The 21072-nt window shown below is 38.0% G+C and overlaps 1 protein-coding gene and 1 long non-coding RNA gene across 4 annotated transcripts in view; both read left to right on the top strand.

Moving 5' to 3' along the window:
• LOC117220636 (dual specificity protein phosphatase 10) overlaps window positions 1–21072 on the top strand; it is a 142618-nt gene that overhangs the window by 53222 nt on the left and 68324 nt on the right. The gene's annotated exons all lie outside the window — the stretch shown is intronic.
• Window positions 6492–7237, top strand: LOC143258795 (uncharacterized). The gene is made up of 2 exons (XR_013032663.1): window positions 6492–6845; window positions 6939–7237. It is a non-coding gene; the product is annotated as an uncharacterized LOC143258795 (long non-coding RNA).

The following is a 21072-nucleotide window of genomic DNA, read 5'->3' as shown; positions in this document are numbered from 1 at the left end:
AGAAATGATCTAATTGAATGGTTGAAATATAATATTCATGAAGACATAGAAACGATTAGAAGCGATAGAACAATATCGTTACACTATTTGCAACTTAACCAAATGATTAGACGAAGCAGTTTATTTCTATTTAATTTCTGTTTCGTATGATCATCTTGGAAAATTTGTGTTCTGCATAAAGATCCGCAGTCGATTTTTCTCGCTGCACAAGATCGTGTACAGTTGTGCAAGCTCGAAATTTTGTCGCACGCAATTGCCAGTAGAACAGAACCTCTTTCCGTCGCATGTGTCATAGGATGATGCCGAATGATAGAAAGTTTCAACATTCGACCGCATTATTCGCGTCATAGTTGCTTCATTCCGTAAATATACGTGTGCAGATATCTTGTCGGAAAATCGGGAAGGAACTATCGCGGCTATGTTTCCACACCGCAACGTGCGTAAGTACTTGGAAAGCGTTGTTTGAAAACACCGGACACATGGCCAGCACGGAAAAGTTCTTCTGATTTTCCTTCGACGAAAAACTGACCGCGCGTTACACTGGTTGTTTGTTGTTTACGTAAGATCACGTGTGAGCGCCTGGCATTCGGAAATAACGATGATGCGGTCGTCACGAAAGCCGCATCTGCGTATCTTCTTTCTCTCGGCGTCGCGTCGATGAAAAGACGAGTGGCCATTTTTTCGCAATCGACACAGTTCGTTTCAGAAAACGGATATCGCTCTTTTCGTATCTATTGATACGTCTTTCGACACTTCTTTTGGCACCGTAGAAACTCGATTATCCGGACCAGTTAGAGACACGTGATTGTTCGGATAATGAAACAGTTACACATTAAATCAATTTTGAAGACCTATTCGCGTGATTTATCGACGACACTATGTGCGATTTCTGTTGGGAAGTAGCTCTAATGTTCTAAAACTGTCCTAAAATAGTCCTAAAATTGTTCAAAAATTGTCTTGAAATTTTTCTAAAATTATTCTAAAATTGTTCTGAAATGGTTCTGTAATTGTTCTAAAATTGTTCTGAAATTATTCAAATATTGCTCTAAAATTATTCTGAAATGCGAATAGTGATTTTCAGGAAAATAAGAAAGGTTCTGAATAAATTTCATAAAAATTTGAATTAAACTAGTGAAACAAGTGCATCCAAAGAATCGCCACTTATCCGTGACGAGTATACTCGTCACATCCAGCTAAAGAGATAAAGAGCTAGATTAAATCTTTACTCTCTACAATCATACAATAAATAGTATTGTATCCTACATCTTCACAGATCTATGTACATACATTTGTTGTATATGTACATACATATACGATCTGTTTAGGCAACAAAGAATTAGGATAATCGAGATTCTATTGTACTTCAAACTTTTTTCTATGAAATGGTAATACGTACTTCGTGAGTACCTCACCCCATCGCACCGTGTTCTCCAATCTAATCTACGCTTCATCTACAGAACAACTTTCTTCAAAGTGGACGTAATGACTTGTACTTTTTTTCGAGATGTTAGAGAGACTAATTCGCTAGACAATATCCATGAAATTTGAAATAAAAAATTACAATTGCTTGAAATGAAAGAAAATCTAAAAGGGCAAGTGATTTTTTTTATTATCCTGCCCTTTCAAGTAGTAGCAAAATTTAAAAAGAGAAAAAATGGTATTTTAATCATAGTACAGCACAAACTGGAGACCGTCTAACATCTCCAGAAAAAAAATTCAAGTCGTTTCGTTCAATCCGAAGAAAGTTATTCTGTTTTAAAAGGTGCCCGAATATTAATGCGAGTCGCTGTACCATTTCCGAAAGCTTCACGTGGATCTTTTTTCCTGCCACCGGAGAATCAGGTAGAGCAGCAGGAACTCCAGTTCGAATTCCGGAATTTGTAGCCGTCGTGCACGGTTGAACGGGGTGGGCGGCGCGCCGACCGGGAAACTGAATGGAAAATGTCGGGGAAACGTGGGTGGGGAAGATTGCGTATCGGCGGTGTTTCGCGATCCTCTCTATCGGTCAGCTCGGGTAACAGTACTCCAGTGAACGCGTTTACTCGAAAACGCCAGCTAGCGCACGTGCCCGTTTCACGGAATGCAGTCGCGAACTGCGCAAACCCATCCGTTACCATCCACGAAGTCTCACGATCCTGCTCCCGATCAATCGCCGCCGCTACAAGCCAGCATGTACTATCAGATCCCGAGGTTCGAGCCTTTTTTTCCGAACCGAAGTTCCTAGAAAAAAGCTACGATTATACCGACACGATTTTAATGTTTGTCCTTATTATATAAAAAAGAAAAGCGGCGAGTATTACGTGCATTCTGGAATTAGAATGGAACCGGTAACAGCTTCGACAGATTCGAAGAGAACTGTACTCTCGCAACAGGTTTTTAACAGGTCGAGTGACACTAACCTTTTAACTATGTTGAACTACTACTTTGAACTAATAGTTCTAAGATTTTGTCGAATGGAGCAGTTAATGATTACCATGGTAAACTTTAACGATTTAATTTCGGTATCGTTTGTTAAATGGCTTTGATGTTCTGAGAATTTTTGGGATTGGTATTCGACACTTGGCGAGTAATTAACAGTGATTGACGCGAGTTTTTCCATAAGAATGACAAGACTGAATTACTATAATCTAATGAGCTTTACTAATCTATAGATTGTATTTGTTCCATGGAGTTTCGAAAAATTGCAGGACGTTGGAAACTTGCATGTGGAAAACTGGTATTTGTCGTAGTATGATGCTTATAGTATTTATTCTACTATTATAATTTATAGTATTTATAGTGCTGTTATATTTCTAGAATTTATAGCACCGTTATATGTGTATAACTTATGGTACTGTTATACAACGGCGAGTAATATTGTACACACATGTCTTCTGAAAACGAAGAATTTATTTACACCGTTCACCAATTTTATTGCGAGATACGGCAGAATTGGAAAAATCTATTCGATCGCTTCCTTCGGAAGAATCCTTGCAGCGCCAACAATCGTCAAATAAAAAATACGAGATCACGGTAGGTTTAATGTTAATCGAACACGGAACAATTAATCGTCTGCGAGAGGAAAGTTTCCGCGTAACTTCGGGACAGGTTCGCGATCAATAGCGAATTTAATGGATCGGTGGCTGCGCGCGATTAAATTAACGGAATCCCGCGGAACGAAATATGTATGTAACGGAATCAATAAGCAGCCGTTTCTCTTTCAATGTGCATAGGTATCAATTACAATAAACGTTTGCTTTCTAGCGGTGAAGAATCGTTTCGCAACGCGAGACCGTACAGAACCGACCGTTTCGGAGCGTCGTATAACATTCGACGCGCGCGTAAATTCGCGACGAATTCGAAAAACGATCCGAATTCGATCGCGCGACGATAAATCAGAACGGAATCCTATATCTATCGTAACGTTTCGTCGATCGTCTAACCGCTGATAAAACGGTTTATAAGACGCGTGTTGCTCGTGTGTGCGCGCGCGTGTATCTTTCCGTTTCCACGTTCGCGGTTCGCATTGTTTGTGTCGCGAATCTAGCTAGATAACGCGGACAATGACGACAGCGGGGCAGAAGCCTCGCGATACCAGCTGCCCGAAAGTGGCAAACAGGATTCCAGCGAATGATCCCAGTGAATTAGAGGAGGATGACGCGAGCGCTTGAATGAAACGATGAAAACGTGATGCGACGCTCGCGGAATATTTTCCGCGGACGCTGCGCGTTATCCGTTCCTCCATCGCTTCCTGCTTTCCGCGAAACTCGTTCCGCGAATTTCTGGCCATGCAATTTCAACCCCAACGTTTCGTTTCCGCGACACTGTTGAATGCGATGTGTAAACATCTGTGGGACGTACACAATTTGTACATGGCAATACAATGTTAACCCTAGAAAGATAACCATATGACAACGTACGTAAAAGATAACCATACGCTTCAGAGGCGCATGCTTTTCTAAGGCGTCAATTTTATACTAACAATGGATATTTATTTAAGTTAATCCAGTCATTTTAAAGGTTTGGCATTATTGTAAAAATAAAATGCATTTATATTATATTTTTTTATATTTTAAGTAATTTTAAACTTAAATCACTAGACCTCTATGAAAAATTAACAAAAATCAACAGTCTTCGCAGGCGCCTCTGTGACGTAGGTTATCTTTCTCGGGTTAACGAACATTTTCGGTGCATAGCTAGTACGAAAAAGTATGGAAGAGAAGAAATGTCTATTGTTTACATCGTAAAGGGACTGCGGATCCTTTTTGTAGGATGCGTTGTATTGTGTCAGCTATGGTTTGCGATCGATAAAAAGATTCTTTAATACATTACGATGTTTATTCGTTTTGACAAAAGCCGAACCGATGCTGGTATCAGTTCACGTCGAACCTTTATCAAATAAACGCGTTTGAAACTTCGACTCGGAATAATAAATTTGCCGAATCATTACCTACAATTTTCAGAAGTGGGATTCGGACAATGGTATTACGATAGATTAAATTTAGAATTTTTGTTCGCGATTATCGGTATTTGGACAATTTGAGCAATTTTGATCTTTTTTTGGTATTTTGTGTACGTTTGTAACATTGGAGGAAGAGATTATCTACATTATGCAAAATAAATGTTCTCCGATTCAATTGCAAGAAAAAGAAGTTAGTAAAAGTGTATTTCTCTCATTGATAATTTCGATAAATTCAGAAGAATGTAAGAACGTTTTACAATTCTTCTCGTTTTACAATCCGCAGACTGATTATAAATCATTGAAAGATCATGGTAGATCGAAGTTTGCAAAAACAACACGAATCAAACAATGTGCCTCTCGCCTAAACCACGTACGGAAGAAACACGTAAAGAAAGCATTTATCTATTTTTTATTTGTCAGAGAATCTCTTCTAGCATAAAAAATAAAAATCTCCACAAAACAGTCTTCGGAAATAGAAATTTGTAGAAAGTTCTGCGCACTGACGACGATGTTTGACTAGCTAACAGATTCGCCTTCCTTTTACTTTCGAGATTAACAAGGGTTCGTTCACTAATGACTAGACTGCTGATCTTTATGCATTTGCGACATGTCTAGATTTCTCAAATGCAAAGAAAACGTAGAAATGAACACGGTTCGAACAGGATTTTTGTTTTATTTTTCTTTTTTACGGGTAATCTTTCAATTAACAAAATCAACTAACACTAATTTTTGTAAAATTACGAATGAAACTAAGAATTTACATTAAAAATCCGCGGTCTACCAATGACCCTTTCTACTATATTAATTTCTCTCCAACATCTGCGATACCGCTCGTTAGACAGGAATTGCTTGAAGAACGTACGAGCCAGGAAATTACGAGCTCCAACGTCAATCGCATTTTACGACAGCAATTGCACTTTTGAACCTGTTGCGCCTCAAAGGTGCCGAATCGGAAGCAGATCGTTCGCAAATAGCGGCTGCAGGTTTTTGCACCGTGTTATGCAGTTACAAACGCGGCAGAGTTGCATCGAATGCGGTTACAAGTTTACAGTTCCGAAGATGGTCATCGAATGTTGGCAGTCGAAACTTGCAACTGGTTCCGTGGGAAGTGGGGGAGAAGGACGCGTTGGATTACTTCCTTCCCGGTTAGAATGCAACAAAGTTGCGGAAGCGTGGGAGAAAGAAAGAAAGAAAGACGGAGAGGTCGGTAGAGAAAAAGAGTGAGAGAAAAAGAGAAAGAGAAAAAGAGTGAGAGAAAAAGAGAAAGAGAGAAAGAGAGAGAGAAAGAGAGAGAGAGAGAGAGAGAGAGAGAGAGAGAGAGAGTGGGAGTACAAGCCACGAGGCTCGCGATCGCATCGGCGGCGTTTGGCAAACGGAATCAGGGACGAGAGCAGCCCGGTGGCATAGTGTAGTGCGCAAATTCTGGTCGACTATTCGCGGCGTCATCTCCGACATGAGTCATTCCTATGAATAGATCCCCACCTTTTGCCGCCGCTTGTGTGTATATCGCCGGTGACTTCGGCCCCTTCGTCGCCATTTCTCTCTCTTTTTCGCCCTCTTCATCCGTCTCCTTCTCCCCCGTCTAACTCTGTGCCGCTCCACGTTCCCTACCTTTCCTTCCCGCGTTACTTTTGCAACGCGACGTTTCGCGACACGCGAAACCGTTTCCTTGCGGAAAACCGATTTTCCTTCCGTGCTCTGTCACAACTTGTACGTCCGCGTCTGCCGCAGTCTCCAGTGGCCTCGCTCGTGGTCTATTTTCCGTGTCAAATTCCTGCGGAACTGTTCATTTCTCTGTGATCGTTGCGGTTTTAAAAAATCATTTCTGATACAATATAATATAATATTGTAATATTATAATATAATATTATAATATAATAATATATATAATATATTATAATATTATATATTATAATATAATATTATAATATAATAATATATATAATATATTATAATATTATATATTATATTATATATATTATATAATTATATAATTATATATATTATATTATAATATAATATTATAATATAATATTCCTTACATGTTTGATCAGAGAAATCATTTCTGATTACATTGTACAGAAATTATATTTCATTCCACGTTTGACCAGAGATCATTTCTTTCATGTACAGGTATTATATCATTTCTCACCAAAAATCAACTTTGATACGTTTTATCAGGAATCGTATATGTACATACGTATCATATACATATACGCTCAAGAATCATTTTTGAAAATGCTTTCGAAGAGTGCACGAGGATGAACATATTTTGATAACTGTTCCTTCTCAGCGAATTTTCAGCTTGTGGAATGTGTGACAATTACAAAATCAGTAATTACAAAAACGGTAAAAGTGAACACTATTTGGAACGATTTTGACAACCTTTCTCTGAACGCAACAGGTAAAAGAATCGCTACGAAAAGTCGTAAGAATATTTGTTAACATTCATTCAACAAATAATATATTTGTTTCATAGAAGATTTCACATTTTCAGTGCTGACTAAAATGGAAAAGTGTAATCAAAGAAATATCTACGTTTTATCTCACTTTTATGACTTCATACGAGTATGAATATAAATATGACTTCATATGGATACGAATTTTCACATGGCAAGACCGTTGACAAACATTAACAGTACTGACTAAAATGAGAAAGTATAGTACCAGTATAATACCAACAATATTATTATTTATTTGTCTATTATCTATTATATTATATATTATATATTATACTATTATAAATCCTTTAAACCAGATAGTTTATTTAGTAAATACAGGATTGTTGCATGTACATATGTTCGATATTACTTATTATTAGTTTCTAAATTCTTTTTAAACACTGTTCAATGAAATTCTAAATTATTTATAACTTTATGCTACAATCGCATTATGTTAATGCCATTTACTTACATTGCATTCATATTATAAATCATACAAAGATGTGATAATCATGATGATCAAACTTTTCCTTAATACCGTAAATCAAATAATACTCCTCTCGTCCGGACCATGTATCAGCTACAAGTATAGGCATGATCAATTTCTACAAATATGTTCCTCGTTACGTGCTAGTCAGCGATAACATAAACGCGACCAACGTGGCGATGTTAACGCGCATTGGTAAAGTCGTTCATCGTTATTGGAGACACGTGCACGCAGCCTCCTCTTCTTCCCGATACCGATCGATTCGCTCGTGGAAAAGAAGTGTCCCCAATATCGCGAGCGACACGCGTGTCGCATTGCTCAAGAATGCACACGCATAACTCTCGTAACAGAAAAACCGGCAGCCTTAGAATTATGAAAAACTGGGTGACTCAGATGGCCTTCTGGTTTCTGCTTCTTTGCATGAAAATTGACCGTAGAACTTCCTTTCTTGCCCGCGAAGTGATATTCGCTGGTTACCGATACTCGCCGGCGACGATCGTCATTAGGAATACTTACGACCTCTCGGTGCACCGAAAAACGATTATGCAAATTGCGAATTAATGCTGCGATTATTCCAATGACATCCAACGCGATCGCTGGCTATCACCTTCACAGTTTTTTGGGATCAGTAAAACGTTAGAATGTTCGAAACGTAGTCGATGCCATATAGTTTAATTTCTCAGCTTTTAATCGAATTGAATAAAGTGAACCTATATTGTTCTTCGACGATCTTCGAAAATTAATATTTGAGTTGTTGGAACGGAAATTTATTCGACTTTTCGGGAACTAAAATAGTTCAGATAGCGATCGCTGTGATGAATTTTTGACTCTGCCATTTCGTGCGTCCTGCGGATGCTACAGAAAATCGAGAAGCTGCGTACGAACGCTGTCCAGTTTTATTCCGTGACGCTGACATGTACCCTTCGGTTTCTTCGAGCTTCGACGATTTTTAACGACACACGCCGGAGAAGAAACCGGCGAAAAAATTGAAATTCCCAGACAATCACGCCAGGCGCCGAGGAACGATCGCGTCAACGCGATTCTTTAGACGCTTCGGCATCCTCTGGGTGCCAGCCAAAGAGTCAGTGGACAGTCTGCGCTCTATCAATCCTCTTGACCTCGTCCTTTACACGTTCGGATCACGATCAAATCGGTCTCGTTTTTCGTCATAGGTTGCCCGAGTCTCCGCGACTAACCTTTAGATCGCCTAGCTGCGACGTGGCTGGCGGAGGCCGGGTCACTTTCGACCCACGCTAAAATCCTTGTGGTCTATAATAATCGTCATCTTATCGAAGTTATCTTTGAAATTAACAACAGTCGTTTTCTAACTTTAACTGGTCATTCAGTATGTCTGAAAATAGCTGTGAAAGTAAATAAGAAAGAAAAGAGAGATTGTTTAGAGCATAATTTAGAATATAATTTAGAGGATAAACGTAATTTAGAAACTGTTAAGATTTAAGTTTTGTAGCTATATTAGTTTCTTCTTTTGAGTATATTTTTTTTCGTCGAATCAATTGATAGTGATATAGAAGTGTCATGGCAATTATTGCCAATTATTTTAGAGCAAGCCTGACCAACGTATATTGTTTTATAACAATGACAAGGTTGGATTTTCTAAAACTTCGTACGACTTTTGTTATAGCGTATGTTTCGGTAAAAAAAGCTTATAAAAAAATATATTCTCATAGAAAAGTTTCTATAATTTCAATAACTGTGAAAAGAATTCAACAAACCGGTCATATTCAATTGTTTCGTAATCCTAAACGTTAATATCTGTCCAAAATCGCAGGCCAGCATGCCTCTAACAATCGCAAGAAGCATCGTTCCAAAAAGTAATCTAATTTCAATTGTCAGCGAGATTGCGTGCACGTAACGTGTACGGGTCAGATATGACCCGGCATCGCGGCATCGGGCGCCGATTGTTTATCGAGATCCCTCGGCAGCCGAGGGAATTGTCGACGTCGAAAAACAGTGTCGTGATAACCGATTGCTTGGCAAGGTGGACATTGACGGATGTCATTAGATACCGTGCGGCCATTAATTAATCGTTATCCGTCGGTAATCGGAGCAGCGACATATCGCTGGTACACAGAGCCTGTATCGTTCAATCAGTCATACCAGAACCCGTTGGTATCGTCGATAAATCGGCACGATTGTTGACGTGGATTTTTGCGTCGGCCAGTAACACCTTGACACATTTCGCTGTTCTACTTGTTGCTCGCCGATGTTGTATCTCTGCTCTCCGTAATACTTCTATTCCGTATCATCTTGTCACTTATCGATACACCGGGTAGCTATCGGTCTGACTACCGGTTGACACATTAACTCCGATGACAGTCGATAGTCCCTAGTAAGTGGATTTAGCTGTTCCCTTCCCGATACGTTGAACTATCTGCTTCAGAAAGCAGGACAGTAAATTCTCTCCCATTGTCTCTCAGCTTGTAAACAAAAGTGGATCATTTGAGAAGAGGAGATACGATTATTCGAGTCTCGCGGTTAGTTATTACAGTTGTTGACAATTGGCAACTATGAAAACAAGCGACGAGGCTCGAATAGTCGTGCCTCCTCTTTCCAAATGATCCACTTTTGTTTACAAGCCGAGGGACAATTTGAAAGAATTTACTGTACAGCTTCTTGCACTGTGGAATTAGGCTGTGCATGCAGGAACCATGCTGCATTTCGAACCATGAGTCGTCAGAAAATCGTTTAGTCGATTATAAATAAGTTGAGTGACAATTTTATCGTATCCTTTAATGGTTTTGTTAAGTCAACGATAGTGCAACAGCGGTCTTAAATTATTCGAACGTCTTCACAGTTTTGTGTCGAATCTATTCACTTCAGTCATAAACGCATAAAATCTGCAGAGTTTACTGATAAGTGATTTGCAGCACTGAAGATGCGTTCGACTAAATATGACGAACGGAAAGATGATAACAATTTTCTCGCAAAATTGGTTGAAATTTGGTATGTATCTCGTTTCTGCCTCGTCCCAAAGCCATGCCATTGTTCCTTTTAAGCTGAACCGTGTTTCAATCGAATTAATTCCCGACAATTATTTAGTGGACTATCCAAGAGGACCCTGAATATAATCAAAATTTGAAAGAAATTTGACGTTTGTGAAATGGAAGTCAGAGAAAGGCATTGTGAAAGAGGTCCACGTTGAATCGCAGATCTACAAATTCACGCTCTTGCCAAATTGCTCGCAATATACGTCAAGATATTCACAGCTGGGTGAAATTTGGCAGACAGGTACACAAACGTATAAAGAAGCGACCCTCGCCCTTTAAAGCGAGCAGAGGCAGAATGCCATAAGATCGCTCGAAACGAACTTGCGACAGTATCAAAAACCGACAAGCTGCCGCTCCTAATTTAGTAATCGTTCCATTTTATTACTATATTCTCAACACATTGAATGTCATGCTAATTATCCATTCGATGGTCGTCTGGCCAACACGAATTCCTTATTATTGGTTATACATGTATATATTATGGTGAAATATTATTTCCAACTGACAAGTTGAAGCGTGTAATTTGTATATGTTTTGAAGTGTGTAATTTTTATATTTTTTGAAGCGTGTCATTTAAATATGTTCTATATCGCATTAATTTCTTCACAAGCAATTTAGTAACGATGACAATATTGAACAAATTAGAGCATCGAATTATGTGCTTCCAGCAGAGTTGGGTATTATACGAATTTTTTCGAACAAATATTTCTCTAAAATAATCATACGAATGAATTGTTTTGAGTCGAATAGTTTATTCGAGTAACAATTATTCATTATTCGTAATAAATTATTCTATCAATTTTTATTCGAATAAATTATTCGAATAGAGATTATAAAATGATTCGAATAATAATACGAAATTATTACAAATTGCTTATGCATCAATCTACTCAAAATTAATCAACACTCCGATGCAGCACTTGAGAAAAGACTATATCGTGCAATTAACATGCAAGAAATTAATCGATAAACTATGGAAAAACGCTATATTCTAATTCCTGTACAAACAAATTCTTATTCGAATAACAAATAAAACGTTATTTGTTCAGAAGAATTTTTATTCGAATCAAATCTTAATTGGATAAATTGTTATCTAGATAAAGTATTCGATTGGGTTACTTATTCGACAATTTTATTTATTATTTGTCGAATCAAATTTGATTCGTTAATCTTTGTCTCTTCTCCACCATCCGAATAACATTTTGCCCAACTCTGGTTCACAGTGCCGGGGTATCTCCTCTTTCCAAATTCTCCACTTTTCTTTACAAATCTAAGCGTCAATTAGGGAGAATTTACAGAATTCGCGGCACGATCGGGAATGGAACTCGAATAGGGAATAATTCTCTGGCCGCGTCATAGAGGCCTGTTTAAATATATCTTCGATTTGCGTCACGGTTTCGGTTTATTGCCAGTAAAAGCTCGAGTCCGGTGGGAAGCCCAGGATGATTGTTGTTGCAAGAGCTTCGCGCTGCTTTGCTCTGATCCGCTCCGGTTGCCACGGTGAGCCTCCCCATTCAGGATGAAAATTTCGGGCCTGGCCTGGCACGGATTATAAATACTCGGACGTCGAATCTCGAGAAGGTTCGAGGAGGTTATCGACTGTCCAATCCGAAGGATACGGCTTTTTCGTACGATGACGACCTCCGCTCGGCCGATTTAGCGATGAACTAAGCGCAGACCGCTATGCAGGGAACACAACATACCCGACAGACGCTGTCCTTCCGCGTTCCCATAAAGTTCGCGCAGTTTATCAGCGAAATCGAAAGCAGACGCCTTTCTCTACTGTGCACGTTCCGTGCGAGACTTCAAAGTTTCCATCGTTCGGAGCTGTTAACCAGTTATATTTGCTTTTGACAGGTACAACACAAAATGTTGCTATTCCCTCGTGACGTGTATACTCGTCAAAAACAGCCGATTGGTTAACACGCTAACTGCCACGCCCATTTATGAGGGTATCCGCGGTCAGACCACGCAAGTTGCCACATTTTGTGACAAGGACGACCGTCTTTTTTTTGTTTAAACTGTTTCAATAAAATCCATTAACGATTTTTGATAAGTAATATTTAAGTACATGAATGGTACAACCCTGAAATTGCTTAAAATTTATGAAAACAATGTAAATTTTTTAACTTTATATCATATTTTACACTATCAGCCACCGGTGGTTGACACGGCCTAAACGGAAAGTGTCAGTGTCAGAAAACAATGGCTGACGTTGGCACTCAACGTGTTAAGAAGAGATTTTTCCTAAAGAAGAAGACTTCGAGATTTTTTCCTAAATTGTATATTTTATAATAGTGTTGTATTTAAACAAAATATAAAGAAAATCAAGCATATACAAACCAATCATATACAGTATAATTACCAACAATTTCTTAATCCTCCTTGGACATTCTCGATTGTCTAATATTCTAAAACAAATTTGTTCTCCAATTTCGGTTCCAACAACAAAATCACTTCCATTTTCGATTTCTATGCTCAAGATCGTCCGAGGGTTGCAATTTAATAACACTACCGATCGGTCAAATGACCGGTTTCACATTTTTTATTTCATAATTATTGAAATGATAAAGCTGCTGCCATTAAAAATTGTTGAATATACTTCTTTAATCGGACACACATTATCATAAAATTTGTGTGAAAAATTTAAACAAATTATATCTCTTAAACCTCGGTAGGTTCAGTGTTAATAACCTTCCTGAATAATTTAGATCGCCTAACATTTTACAAGCAAGAACATTTTTCTTCAATTCTGGTTCCAACAATAAAATCGCTTTCGTTTTGCGATTTATTAATTCTCCTTGGTCGTTCTCGATCGCCCAACACAGTTTGCATGGGTTTAACAGCGGGGTCAGGAAGGTCGAAGGAGAAAGGTACCAGGTTCAAGAGAGCGAACTGGATAAGCGAACTTCTGGATAAGCCGGCTCGCAGGCAATCGGTATCGTAACGTGCAGAGCCTAATCGCGTCTGCGACGACGCATGTAACACACGAGCCGCTTGCATAATTTACAACCGGCGAAGACGCACATGCAGCCGCGCGTGCACGCTACGGCACCGCGTGAGCGCGATTCGAATCGCTGCGTCCTTATCTCAGCGAGGAGCGATATCGCGTGTACCCGCTCCGCTCCGCTCGGTACCCGCGCCGGGTGGCGCTTAGTTCATCGGTGAATTTAGCTCCGCTCTCGTGGCTTTGCTCTCCCGTCGTTGCCGCGAACAATGCGTCGCAACCAACCCGTCTTTTTTCGTCGCCGATGGAACTGCGCACGCCGACACCCGTCTACGATGTTCTTTCAAATGTTTTTTCGCTGTAATTAGTCGAAATAAACGCGATCATGCGAGCCAAAATGTTTTAGTCATCGTGATCGATCAGAAAACGCAAATGATCTAACCGCGAAATTATGAAAACGATGAGAAATGGTGAGAAACACGTTCAATTCCATGCTAATTTTACATGGAGAAGTTACGTCAATCTAAATAAAAATTTGTCAACGATACGCGACAGCTCGGACATCCCCTGTGAGAAGGATTAACCCCTTGATCGATGTTTTTACATTAACCTTCGCGAACCAAGCGGGTGAAATTAACACATGCGGTTTCGAAACTGTTACTATTGTTACAGAGTATTGTCACTATTGTTACAGTTACTATTGTAGCTGAAACTATTGTTACAGAGTACACGCGAACAGCGTGGGTTTTTTTGGTTATTAACAATAGATTGTTTATTTGCGAAACATCAATATTCGTTTTACCGTGGTCTGTCCTCATTACCAAAAGCGATTGAATTATAACTGAAAGTTTTGAATTATGTAATTGAACTACAACGTAGCTGAGCTACTATGTAATTGAATTACAACGTAGTTGAATTACTATGTTCTTGAATTACTATGTGATTGAAATGCAATATAGTTGAATTATCATGTAATTGAATTACTATGTAACTGGAATACAACGTAATCGAATTATTGTGTAATTGAATTACAATGTAGATTAATTATAATGTAATTGAATTTCAACGTAGTTGAATTACTATGTTCTTGAATTACTATGTGATTGAAATGCAATATAGTTGAATTATCATGTAATTGAATTACTATGTAACTGGAATACAACGTAATCGAATTATTGTGTAATTGAATTACAATGTAGATTAATTATAATGTAATTGAATTACAACGTAGTTGAATTACTATGTTCTTGAATTACTATGTGATTGAAATGCAATATAGTTGAATTATCATGTAATTGAATTACTATGTAACTGGAATACAACGTAATCGAATTATTGTGTAATTGAATTACAATGTAGATTAATTATAGTGTAATTGAATTACAACGTAGTTGAATTACTATGTAGATGAATTATAATGTAATTGAATTACAACGTAGTTGAATGACTATGTAACTGAAATGAAATGCAATTAAATTGCAAAATTAAATAACAATGTAATTGAATCAGCCATGACTCTGTTTAAAACAACGATGAATTGTTCAATCCCGATGAATCGGGATCATTCGTACGACTGTTTTTGTGGATCGAGCGAAGGTTAAACGGTTGAAATCGTATTCATTGGAAAGAATTTCCGAAAAGACAAAGAGAGGCTCGGTGCCTAAATCATTAAGGTCAAAGAGTCAGCCAAGTCTCGTAATCCACGGCTGACTCACCTCTAAATATCCGAGAGGGAGGAGCCGGCGAGCCCGCGGGACTATGTTCCGAGAGGGTAGCCAGCGTTATGCAACCATGATTTTTTGACATACGGCCATCGGTGCACTCGTTCGGCCAGCGTAAATACGCCGCGGGGTTAATATACACGGTGAGTCACGCTTTCGTCGGAGGAAAGCGGCGATCTAGCCGGGGCGCAGACGTTTTGCCAAGAAATCGATTCCACCCGTCTCTCGATATCCACTGAAACCGCTGGCTGTTTCGTGGACGCGCATCCACCTCGAGAATTCTGAAGGAATTCCTTCGGAGGAATTCGGAAAATTCAGCGGCCCGATGATATCACTGCGGTTACCCAACAGCTTTCAAGAGTTTACGACGCGACATCGAAACTGTGAAGACATTAGAAGAATTTAAGAATGCTTTTATAGCATCCTTATCCCATTCAAATTGCTCAACGATAACATTCATTTTTTATTACATTCCTGTTTTCCGCAATTCGCATTACAAGAATTTTCGAATATTATTGCAGTATTTTTGTCTTATTAAAATTATTCAAAGACAACGTTCCTTTATTTTTATTTCATTTATATTTTCTGCAATGTACATTAGAAGAATTTAAGTATATATTGTTACGATATTTTGATCTTATTAAATTGATTCAAAGGCACGTTCATTTTTATTTCATTTCTGTTTTCTGTAATCGATTGACATTAGGACAATTTAAAAATACCGTTACAGCATTGTTGGCTTGTCACAATTATTCAAAGACAATACTTATGTCATTCTTATATTCTGCAATTGACTTGGAACAGTCATCTTCCGTCCGTACATTGCATTTTATTTGAGCTGCTACGTCGAGTTCGTGATTGTACAATAAGATCCTTTACTTGTTTCCGAAGGGTTGTCGACGATTTTGTCATCATGATCGATGAGGATCGACGAGGATCGACGATCACTCTGGATCCTCGACAGCCAGCGCCTTCTCGCGATGGTAACCGGCGAAACTTTGTTATTTCTGAATGTATTTTCGGCCTCGCTCGTTTGTGAATGAAGCAACGCCGCGATTGGATCATCGGACCGGGGCACTTTTAGCTCGTGGTATTGATAGTGACCGGTTATTTCGACGGTGACAGACCGCGGACACGTGAATCGTGACGCAGATCGGTCGCCAATTTCGCGGTCCTGTTCTATCTTAATTGATCTATCGTAAATTAAACCGAGCGACGCGGGGTGACAGTCCATATAATACTCAGGAACGAATCCAAACAGACTTTGACTATTCAAATTCCTCAAACAGTAACACTGTTAATACATCGTCGATCAAATTCTTTGTAAATTTTCTGTATGTACAAAAATATTTGTTCAAAATTATTCTTCAGGCCTCTCCCTTGACTATAAACTACTCCAAAAAATTACATCTGAAACACATTCTATGCTCACATGAACATAGGCAGCACATTGTATATTTTCTTACAAGAATTTGTAAAACTTCAAAGTTCGACGATCTTTTGACCATATTTTAGTGTTTCTTTAATTATGTGTAGTTTATACCTGTCGATCATTATTTATCGTTCGATTGATATAATTGAGATGGATTCTTTAGACACACCGACGATACACGTTTCATTGCAACGAGATGCCAGTCGAAAGAGAGTTGCATATTAAATTATAATATAATATAATAATTTTATTCGTCTATACCGGTAAAAATCCTTTGCTACAAAAGAAGTATAAAGAAGAGATTTGGTGCAGCCATCATACGATTACAACGGAAATAAAAAGATATATAGATGCAATACAAAAAGTAAGATATAGCGTAGTATAGTAGATATATAATATATACATATATATGTATATATAATATAAAATATATATGATAAATATATATGTATAACAAATGAAATATATAAAAATATATAGAAATATATAATAAATAAAAGGTTATCAAACAGTAGTTATCAAAGAGTAGTACCGTTGCAAAAACAACAATAAAAAGAGGAAAATTAGTAAAAAATGTAAGTTAAATTATGGCGAGAACGAGTTGAATTAATTAGAAAAGAAAATAGATAAAGGACACAGATGCTATTATAATAAGAACTACGTGCTCGACCTTTTCTCTTAACAATTTCTTCGAGAAAATTCGTAGAGCATTAATCGCTAAACGGAAGTTCTATCAGATGAAAGAACAATATCCGCAGAAATGATCAGAGATACGTATTCCGTCGGCGATTTTTCTAAGCGAATATATTCGACGCCGGTAAGAGATAGCGGCGGCATTGTACGTCGAGTTTCCCCAAGCAAATATCGTGGCCGAACATCGTCCGCTTTCATTCAGGCTCCGTAATCGTGTTCATTGTTGCGGGCCCGCGCTATCTGCCGCTTCGTCATTTTATCGTGACTTCCGCTACGTTAACGTTGAATTACGTCCTCGTCGAGCCACCCACGGAAGAGGTCGAACCGTTGGCAGATTCGATCTGCGCGACGATTTTCGATCGTCGTCGACCGACGCTCTTCTCCACAGCGCCCTGCTGCCATTATTGCCCTGAACTATTGATAAACGACGCTTGTTATCGGCGTCGTACTCTTCGAACTGAACTCGCGGATGGAGAGCACGAGATTTTATTGGAAAAACTGGAAACACACTTTTGTGTCCGAAAATTAACGAAATCTGTGCTATTTCTGACAAGTAGACTGCGGATTTTATGCATTTATGGAAAAATTGGGCAGTTATAATTTCGAATACTACAAAGATTGAAGGAATTTTAAAATGTCATTATTTTTAATCCACTAAAATGATTAAGGATTACCTTGCTATTACGTCCCTGTTTCCTGCAATTCATGCTGACAATTTTTATTTTGCATAAAAATCCACGATTGTGCTTGGGAATTTCTGAAGTTTTATTATGTGAAGGTTAAAAAAGTGATGTCACACAATTCTGAACATTTGTATTTGCCTTGAAATGTGATCTGCTTACGACACGATGTTAGAAAGACGCGTAAAGGAAGCTGTGTAACTTAGCTATAAACTAACTTCACAATGAATTATCTTAATTATAACTTAGCTCAACTATAAATTGTCTTAACTGTAATTAACGTAGCCAAAAATTTGGTTAGTAAGCAACAACATTTCTTGTTTCTCGCGATGAGGAAAATATGGAATACACGGCTATGACTTTGACGTTCTAAAAGATATTAAAAATTGTGGGAATATAAACTTATAAAATGAATAATGTCGCAGATTGGGGGCTCATTAACTGGCCTCTTATTTTATTCAAGGTCTCGTAGAGGGTCTCTCATCGAAGTAGAACAATCGATGAATTTGCATAAAATTATATAGTAATTTATCCCGACTATGAGTAATTCCAATTTCGAAGTACAATAAGTTAAACATTTCCACCGACTGTGAAATAGGTGTCGCATTATTTCGAGCACCTAAATTTGAATACAGTGCAACTATAGTTCTCATTTTTGCAATTCCAAGCGAATCTTTTCATATTTCTCCCGATTAAAACCTGGCACACGTAAGTCAAAGGACGTCATAGAAAGTCATCAGACTCGTAATACATGGAAAATTATCCAGAAAATCTCCAGCTTTCCTTTGTTTAAACCGTTCTCATACTTCAAGGAATGCATTCGATCGAAATTTGTACAATTTATCACGGAAGCGATTACATAAGCTGTGTAGCTAAATATGTATATTGAATCGTTGCGTAGCGGTCATTTTGATTTTTCTAGGAATTAAGAAATCGATTTATCAATATGTTACGGATCGTTTTGGTTGTTGTTTTTTAATCATCTCAGGGTTTGCATAGAATGAAAGAGATAAAAGTTCGCATGTTTGTTTGTAATAAAGAACCTAGCATATTAATTAATTCAGCGAAATTTTTTAGTCGTGCATGATAAATTATCTTTATCAATTGCAACAAGCATGAGTCAAATAAACGTTTTTGACATCCTTAAATAATTTCAGTCGATCGAAAATATAACACAAATGTCTTTAAATTCTTTTGATATTCTCATTGCTTTAAATTTCACCTAACCATTCTTTTTATAAACGCATAAAATCAGCAGTCTAATGATGATTGAATAAAAAAATATAAACGGCTTTGGTAAATTTGTGTATCGCGTAATATTCATCCAAGGTATGCACTTTTATTCTATAATACAACCGTGCCTAGTATAAAAAAATGTAATTAAAGAATACGACACTAATTCTATATTGTCATCTTTAACAGTTTATTTGTAGTGTTCTATTTGCTTCACGTGTCTAATTATATCTTCAACTCACTCAAATCGATCATTTTTACCGAGAAATGCTCAGAACTTATTAGAGCATTTCCTGACGAGATGGTTGTACCGGTGAGATGAGCCGATCTAGTATTTGAAGCCGTAAATATTTGATTTAAAAAAAGATCGATTTCTTAATTCCCAGAAAAATCGAAACGACCACTGTTTATCGCTGATCAACGTTGCACCGCAGAAATTTAACCCGACAACGATATCGCCTATTAAAACGACGCGCAGTATCTCGTTAACGAGTATCCGTATTTGCAGAGAGCTCGACAAGCGTCTTCCCTGCAATTAAACACTGTTCACCTCGAAGTTTCTGCGAGCCTGTTACGCTCATCGTGGCCCAAGAAGCTCTGCTTAACCGCGATACGATAGCGTTGCCACGATCGTCAACATTTGTATCTTCGATTCGATCGATCGACCAACGGGGTAGCCTGTTTACCGGCCGGCTAATTAACGCGATTAACGTAATCGCGGGTTAAGTACACTCTGCGTGAAGTGGCTGGAAAACATCTGCTCGTCCGACTGAAAAAGAAGCCTGATTCCGAACTGCGACCTCAAACAGACGTATCTTCTTTTCAAATACCGTTTATCAATCGGGACAAGCTTTATTGCGATCTGCACACCTTTGCCGACGATTTCTTTGCGTTACAATCGCGACACAACATCTCGTTCTTCTGACTTTTTGTTTCACAAATTGTGCCGCACCGCCAGTTGCTACAGCTAGACACTGGAAACGTGTGCTAAGATAAAAATTCCCGTCTTGGAACGCTTTTCAGGGGGTGTGAATGAAGCTATCGTCGATTTTATTACAACTTGAAAGTGCCATTGTTGAATATTTATGTCATCGTTCGATAGATTGACGTTTCTAGATAACGTGAAATATTTATTTATTTAACGTGAATAAAAAATCATACGAGTAGAACGATAAAGTACAAGCATGCACCTGATATGGAACGCTATTTTCGCATCAAACGAATACTGAATGTTCCATAAATCGGGGATATGAAAATATTGAAATACGCAATATGGAACAGTATGTTCTTGCATAGAAACAATCGTATTCGAATAAACGTTCTTTTTATAGCTGATCGTTGCATAACAGTGTGTGCATGAGTGAATTTATAAATAACAATTTTCAGAGATATAGGCAGAATTTTTACATCCACTTTCGAATGCTCTGTCTATTTTTTATTGTGTTATTTGTGCTAGTGTTTTGAGAACGGGTCGCAATTAAACCGGTAATTTTACCTTATCGTTCCTTTGACGATCACAACAAACTTCGAGAAAGGGCTTTCAAATCGTAATGAAGCAATTTTTACACCGAATAGGTCCGCATTTTCTTCATTTTAAAATCGTTGAAGTTATGGAAACATTTTCACAAGAATTGATTGAATAAATTTCGTAATTCGAGTATAAATTATAAGTATAAAATATAGTATAAAAATATAGTATAAAATAACACGGTATAATAAATGGCGCAAGTAAAATTGCACCGATTTCGTGTAATCCGGAATATTTTCTTCGTCTATTATCACAAATTATTTGAACACCAAGAAATACAGTAATATTCTAATCATTTTGTGTTCTCTGCAAAGCGTGAGCATATCTTGCCATTCATCTAACTGAATCGCTAATTGGAAATCAATTCTGCAACGCACGAAACATGATGGTCGAACAACGAACGTCTGCCCGCATCGTTAAATAACATCATTAATATACATTATCGGCGCGATCTTAAACGG

The sequence above is a fragment of the Megalopta genalis genome, chromosome 2, assembly GCF_051020955.1.
Source record: "Megalopta genalis isolate 19385.01 chromosome 2, iyMegGena1_principal, whole genome shotgun sequence".
NCBI classification, from domain to species: domain Eukaryota; kingdom Metazoa; phylum Arthropoda; class Insecta; order Hymenoptera; family Halictidae; genus Megalopta; species Megalopta genalis.
Note: the sequence above shows the minus strand (reverse complement) of the source record. Positions and strands in the feature narration are given on the sequence as shown.